Source organism: Echinops telfairi, unplaced genomic scaffold (assembly GCF_000313985.2).
Source record: "Echinops telfairi isolate 266 unplaced genomic scaffold, ASM31398v2 ScPeMD7_25;HRSCAF=90, whole genome shotgun sequence".
Lineage (NCBI taxonomy): Eukaryota > Metazoa > Chordata > Mammalia > Afrosoricida > Tenrecidae > Echinops > Echinops telfairi.
The window spans coordinates 5,381,002-5,388,576 of NW_022103922.1; positions in this window are offsets into that span (position 1 = coordinate 5,381,002).

Sequence of the window (7,575 nt, forward strand, 5' to 3'; positions counted from 1 at the left end):
TTTCCACCCACTGGCCTGTGATCATCCTGTATTTGGCATCATTGCTTGTGTTGCATTAGTCTGAAGAGGAATTAAAGATTGGTATCAGACATATGGGCTAATAACAGACTTATGGACTTGATCTGGACTGGGATGTTTCTTAATATTCAATTGCCCTTGTATATAAAGCTCTTTCTTATACACGAGTGTCTATGAATTTGTTTCATAGCTCATTGGTCATTGGTCAAATTCTTGCTTCCTGCGCAGGAGACCGAGGATCCACTCCAGGCCGATGCAGCTCGTGCACAGGTACCACCCATCTGCTGCTGCGGGCTTTCCTGATGCCATGATGCTGAATGGGCTTTATTGGAGCTTCTATCTAAGCTGAAGTAGGAAGACACGTCTGGTGATGGGCTTCTAAAAATTAGGGAATAAAAGCTCTCTGGATCGCAAAAGCAGAGCATCCAGTCTCATCCCAGAAGCTGAGTCCGTGGTCCAGAAAGCACTCATCATACACTGGGCTGAACTGTGGCCTGGAGGCGACCAGTGCTGGGGAAATGGCGCTACACTGGGCAACATTGTGCTGTTGTTTGTCCGGTGGCCGTGAGTCAAAGTCAATCTGATGTCAACTGACACCACCAATAACAGGCTAGATCCAGTGAGAAGTGAAAAGGACACCTTGTCAACACTGTGGTCCTGGGTGCTACCAAGTTGGGCTCTGCTCACAGTGCCAGAGTCCGATGGCCCCCGTGGGTTTTTCTGGGCTGAGATCTTGACAGGAACAGATTGCCGGTCTGTCAACCACAGGGCCCAGAAGTGGGCATGAATCACCAATCTTTCAGTTCACATCAAAGCACTTGAGCATTGCAGGGAGTCATTTGCAAATTCAGGTAGTCCCCAACTTACAACGTGTCCAATTTACGATGAACCGTGCTTGGGCCATCTATTATTTTATTCACGTCTTATCATCAGCCATATGTAATGCATATTAAAATGTCTCAGTACTAATTTGCTGATGTGTACATGCCATGTTTCCAAAATCCCTCATAAAGGGTGGATTTGTAACAAGACAGGTAATAAAAGGCAATGCTATTGGAAACGAAGGAAAGAGGTATTCGGCTAGCACGGGGCTTATTAATAGCATCATTGGAAGGAGGAGACTCTGCCATCAGTAAGCTGGGGACTACCTGCCACTAAGAGCCCGATACTGGGACACTCACATAGCAGGAGCCGGAGACTCGGAACCTCTAAGGGAGCCCTGGCGGCATGGCTGTTAAGCGCTGGGCTGCTAACTTCCAGGTGAGCACTTTGAAACCGCCAGTCTCTCTACAGGAGAAAGACAAGGCTTTCCATGCCAGTGGAGGATGAGACTCTCAGAACCCCCTGGGGGCGCATTCTACCCTGTCCTGTCAGGTCGCGATGAGTCAGGATGGTAGTGAGTTTGGAGCTGGTCAAAGTCTCTGGTTCCTCCTACAACGTTCAGACCAAGGTGACCCAGGAATGCTCTTGTCCCAGAATGCTCATGTTTAGTCCTTACACCTCATTCACTGCCATCGAGTCAATTCCGCCTCACGGCGACGCCATAGGACAGAGTAGAACTGCCCCTGTGGGTTTTCCAAGACTGTAACTCTAGGGGAGAGCTAGCCTCATCTTTCTCCTGAGGAGCTGCAGTAGTCTCAAACCGCTGACCTTGCAATTAGAAGCCCAACGTGGCTACTAGCCCACTATACCCGCAGGGCTAGCAACCAAAGGCTGCCTTACTGCTCTCTCAGGTGGTCTTATAATGAATCTGCTTTTCCTCTGCTTTCCTTACCTGCACGTGCCTGTCTGGTCTTTGTTTCTGGGCTCCCCTTCTACTGGACCTTGCCTATCAAGCATAGGATCATAGACTTTACCAGACCTTGAATACCTGCCCAGGAGTCCTGGAGGCAAAGGGCTTACTCATTGGGCCGCTGATATAAAGTTTATTGCGCCAACCTGGTCGATAAACACATGTGAGGTTAATTGAAGGGTGGAGCGATAAATGGCTTGGTGAGAGCTTCGCCTTTCTAGTTCTCAGGTCTCTTGCTTTGTGATGGTCGGACCAGGGTGCAGCTGCCTTAGCCAGTTCCCTGCTTTGGCTGACAAGGCTCAATTCCTGCAAGATATCCCTGAGGAGAAGTCCCATGGACCTACACTGATGCAGCCCTGGGTGCTGGAGCAGCCGTGTGGAGACCCCTGCCAACGCCGAGATGCTTACACATTCACCGATTCGGCTTTCCTCCTGCAGTCGGCGTCATTGCGTGTGTTTTGTGAGATGGAGGAGGGCTTTGTGGACTGGTGTCGGACATATGGGTTAATGTTGGACTTATGGGTTTGGGTAGCACTGGGTTGGGATGTTTTCTTGATGTGCACCCACCCTTTATATAAAACTCTCTTATACATGAGTTTCTGTGGATTTGTTTCTCTAAAGTCCCCAGACTCACACAGCTGTTAACCAGAAGGTCAAGAGCACCAGCCCCTCCATGGAGGAAAGATGAAGCTTTCTCATTCCTCAAGGAGCGACAGCCTCAGGAACCCGAGAGGGTCGCTGTGAGTCGGCATTGTTAGGATAGCACTGAGCTATTTATCTGCAGCTTGGGAGCCCCCAGAGGTGAGCCCAGTGTCAGAAGTCCACCATGGCAGGTGGGCAGGGGGATAACAGAAGCACTCCCTCGGATTGCCGCAAGCACAGACATATTTGCCTTTCAAGTGTCAGAACTGATTCTGGGGAGGACATGTGCAGTTTGACAGCTTGACAGCACAAGTTAAAAATAGGAATTGCACAACAGGACAAGGGTGCATGAGTGTCCCATCCTCTGGAGAGGTGTTTTCTCGGAAGGAGAAATCAGCAGCTTTGCTTCTGAGGCTTCAGCCACGCCGGGAGACAATCCAAGCACATCTGCAAACCCATTTGACTTACGCTGCGACATCCAGCAGGCAGCGCTGACAGCATTCCTGGTCTTTGGAAGCTGAACCAAGCCGGCCCTGCTGGTGCTGTGTTGGCTGAGCCAGGCAGATGGTCCCAGAGCGCTCCCAATACAACCAGGTCTACTGTCCTGGCTCCTGGCTCTGCCAGGACTGGTACGCACGTGGGAGTGTGTTGCTCTAGGAAAGGCATTCCTACAACAGGCCAAACCAGCTGCCATCTAGTCCAGGCCGACTCGAGGCGGCCCCGTGGCTCCGAGACTGTGACTGTTTATGAGAAGAGAAAGCCCAGTCTTTCTCTCAAGTGGCTGCTGGTGGTTTCAAACTGCCGACCATGTGGATTGCAGCCCAACATGTAACCAACGGAACAGGCAGGAGAGAGAGATTTTTCCAAATATGTGTGCGTCTCGCATTCTGGTGCTCCGAGAGGAAAGAGGCAGGGTCTGAGCCACCAGATCTGTTTCCTGTCTCACTCTCAGCAGCTGCCCCCCACCCCCCTGCTTTAGAAAGGGCAGGGGGTGGCGTTTTCAGGAACATTTGGCATCCCTGGGGAGTGCAAACGGTTCCCTGTGTGCCTGATTCCCCGTGAAAGGCAGCTTGGGAGGGGTCACCGCAACATGAGGATCTGTATTAAAGGTTGAGGCATTAGGAAGGTTGAGAACCGCTGCCCTAGAGAGTTCTCGCAGTGGCAAATCCTTAAGGGAGCAGACAGCCTCATCTCTCTCCTTCGGGATGGCAGGTGGGCTCTGAACCACCTACCTTGTGGGTCCCAGCTCCACACTTACCTGACAATGCCACCAGGGTTCCTGAACACGGCAGTGGGAGTCGTAAGCCTAAATGCTGCCTCACAACCTGTCCAACTTCCCAGGGAAATGAGAATATCAGCCCCAGCCTGACTCCTCTCAGGTGGAGGTCCGGCATCCCTTCACCCGCCAAACTTTTCCCTGTGCTGACACCAGCCATCCCTCCTCTGGGCCTCTCTGCCTCTCGCCTGGGCTTGGGAATCCATTGTGCTGTCCACACAGAACACAGTGCTTTCTGAAGGAGTAGGAGGCTGAGCCCAGGACCAGGTGGGCACCTTCCTTCTTCAATGCAGGATGGCTCTCAGCCAACCTCCCCTCAGCCCTCTGAGGACAAGGCTCTGCATGGCCTGGTCGTCTGTCACCGCCCGCTCTGCCACTGGGCCTCTTGCTGTCTTCAGGGTCAAGGCTGTTGACCATGTTACCAGCTCCTTTCGGAGGGTCCTTGCCTCCTCCCCTGCACTTCTATCTGCAGCTTCTCTTCCTTCCCTCTGACCAGCTGCACTGGGCAGCTCCCTTCAGCAAGTCAACGGAAGGCCCCTCCCAGCAGGGCCCTCAAACAGACCAATCCCCTCCCAGCAGGCCTAGGACACCTTATTTGCAAAAGGAAGCTATAGACACTTGATTTACATAGTCTATCACCACCTTATTTGCATAGCCTATTGACCTATCCCTGTAGGGTAAGGACGAATCACAAGGCAGGCTACATCCGGGAGCAGACAAAAAGCATCAACACCAAGTTATCCAGCTTACGAAATAACAAGTCTCTGCAGGGCAGAAAATTAGGTCAAACGTAAGCCTCGGGGTTTCAGGGAGAAAAAAACCCACCTCTCTCAAGCTCTAGTTCCAAAGTCACCTGGGGGAACTCATTTCACTGCGGTGGCCCACAGGTCTGACCTGACGCTGTGCCGAGGCCCGGGGTCCTTCCACACGTCCACTACAGTGATCATCGGCGTGTATGGCCTGGCACGGAGATGGCCGGGAAGGACTCCTTATGCTTTGGTATCCCCATCTGTAAAGTGGGGGTTCGCTCTGGGCAGAACCCCAGTCTTTCCCGATTGCCCGCATCTTCGTTCTGGGGAAATAGTCATCCGCTTGGACATCAGACCAAACAGCAACCGGTGTCCTCTCCAACTCTACAATTCTGCCATGCCCACCAAGCATTTAGTCCCAAACACCTTAGAAATACTTAGGCTTTTATCACCACCTCGTTGGTCCACGCTAGTACAGACAGCAGAACTGCCTCCAGGCTGTAATCTCTCCACAAACAGGCCACTCCAGTCTTCCTCCCACAGAGCAGCTGGGTTGATTTGAACCTCGACATTTAGGCTGGCAGCCTAGTGCTTAGCTGTGGTGCCACCAGGGCTCCTCAGGCCACCACCGAGGGCAAGGACACAGAGCCAGCATCCTCTCCCGCCCATCCTACAGCTTTCACCGCGCATCCAGCCCCGGCCAAGGGACTACCAAGAGCTGCAGGTTGTGAGGTTGATTGGGCGACGGAAGGAAAGAAAGAAGACAAAGGTAGAAAACCGCTTCAAGGGTTTATTTCAGAGCTCCGGGAGGGAAGGGAGAGCAGAGAAAGGGATGGGAGTATGCTGAGCTCCAGGGTGAGGTTCACTGTACCCCAGTTGGGGCCCCGAGAAGTCATGCTGTCCAGGCGAGGAGGCGCGTTTTATAGCTCGGGTCTGGGTGCAGGGAGTAGCTGGGGAATTTTCCACTGCAACTTTGTTGTCTGCAGGTCGGGAGCTAAGCAACAGCGTTTAAAGTTATCTGTAACAGTCTGCACCTGGGCCTGAAGGCCACTGAAGGGGAGGAGGAGGGGGGAAGGGGACTAGCCTTGAAGTGTTTTCACCAGCTCCAGCTCCTTGCCCGCATGCCCTGCTAACTCCCGCTTCTGCCCGACCCAGGTGAGGGTTGGTTACGTATCCTGGTACTAGCTCTGTTTGAGACCACACGTATTCCTCACCACATCAAACCTTGACCAGCGGTTGGCCAGCAGTCATGCACCAGGCTGTAGTCCTGCACCGAAGCTCTGTGGGCATTTAAAGCATCCTGAGCCCTGGTGGTGTATTTGTGAAGCTTTGGGCTGTGATCTGCATGGTTGGCAGTTCAAAACCACCAGCAGCTCTGCAGAGGAAAGACTGGGCTTTCTACTCCTGTAAATGGTTACTCTGAACCTCACAGGAGGTGGCTGTGGGTCAGCGTTGACAGGAGGGCAGAGAGCTTGGTTTAGGTTGGTTGGATTGAAACCTACATTCTAAGGGAGGTAGCAGACTCCACATGCACTGGTAAGTACGTATGGGACCCAGCAGGCTGCAAGGAGGGATTGTTGGGGAAAGACGGCAGGGGCAGGGAGACAGGGAAATGGGAGGGGAGGTTTCTTGGCTAACATAGGAGCTGACCATGTAAGGGGGTGTCCTCACAGGCCGTCCCAGTCACAAAGGGCACTCTGGCTCAGTGACCAGTGCCCTCCTCCAAGAAAAAGCACCCTCATTCTGAAGGCCTGTCTTGGGTGGACCAAACCAAGCTCACTGCCATCGAGTCAGTGCTGACCCAACCTTTCAGCCCAGCATCGAGTGCTGAATGTCTTGTGCCACCTGGTGTTGTGGGTTATGCATGGGGCTAACCACAAGGTCAAGGTCAGCAGTCACCACTAGCTGCTCTGTGGGACAAAGATGAGGCTTCCACAGCCTTGGACACCCGCAGCGGGCAGGGCTAATCTCTGCTGGAGGGTGGCCGTAGTCAGCATTGACCGGACGGCAGTGAGTTTGGGAGCTTCCAGTGGGACACGGATGCTTCACTGAAGACAAGATTCTAAGGAATGGGAGGAGGTGGATACAGTTGTTTTGACTGAGGCACGTGTACAGGCAGATTGGGGTGAGTGTGTTGTGTCTGTGGGTTAAGACACACATCTCGTAGTTTCGGAAGCCACCTTGTGGGGCATGGGAACCGGCTGCTGGAGCCTCTCCCCAGAGTTGGTTTTTCTAGCTTGCATTTCTTCCCCTCAAACAAAAACCCAAGGCCCTTGAGTCCTGCAGGGCTGGGTAGAATGGTTCCCATCGTTTGCCGAGACGATACCTCTTCCTCCTCCCACGAGCAGAGCTACTCCCCCTTCTTCCACGGCGTGATTTCGAACTTCCGGTCTTGCGGTTAGCAGCAGAACTCATAACAGTGATGTCACCGGGAACCCTTTGAAGAAACTTCCAAATGAATCGCCCACCTCCTGATTCTAGGATTGAGCCTTATAGGTGGTGGAATGGAAAATAACAACAAAGACATTCCCCCTCCCCCAGTAGACTGTGGGGGAGCTTCATGACTGTCTTTGCCAACCCTCACAGGGACGTCCCTGGAAAAGGGTCACTTCTCGGGCCTCTCCATGGCTTGGCAAGTAAAGGGAGGGCCAATGGTGGGCGGGGCCTCTTCTTAAGTGGCTTCAAACCAATTGTGAAAAACCAAATTCAGTCCCAGCGGGAAAGACAGGTGCCAAGCATCCTTGAGAAATGACAGACAGCAAACATGAGGGAAATCCAAAAATCCAGCCCTTCTCCCTGAGGGTGAGAGGGGAACCCTGCTGGGATTATAATTTTGTTTTCTCTTTTGGGACTGTTCATGTGTAAATATTGCTAATTTCAGTACACACACACAGAACAAAAGGAAAACTGCTTTGTTTCTAGATAAAGTGATACAATTTTACAATCTAAGCTTTCCTGATGGTGATTTGAAGTGGGAGTGAGGGTGGGGTGGGGGGAGGGTGGGCCAGGACAAATTTGAAGGGAAAGGGGGTGGTGGTGCGGAAACCACTTCAGATGTATTTGTAACAAGGAAACAAATTTATTGATTTTTAAAAGAC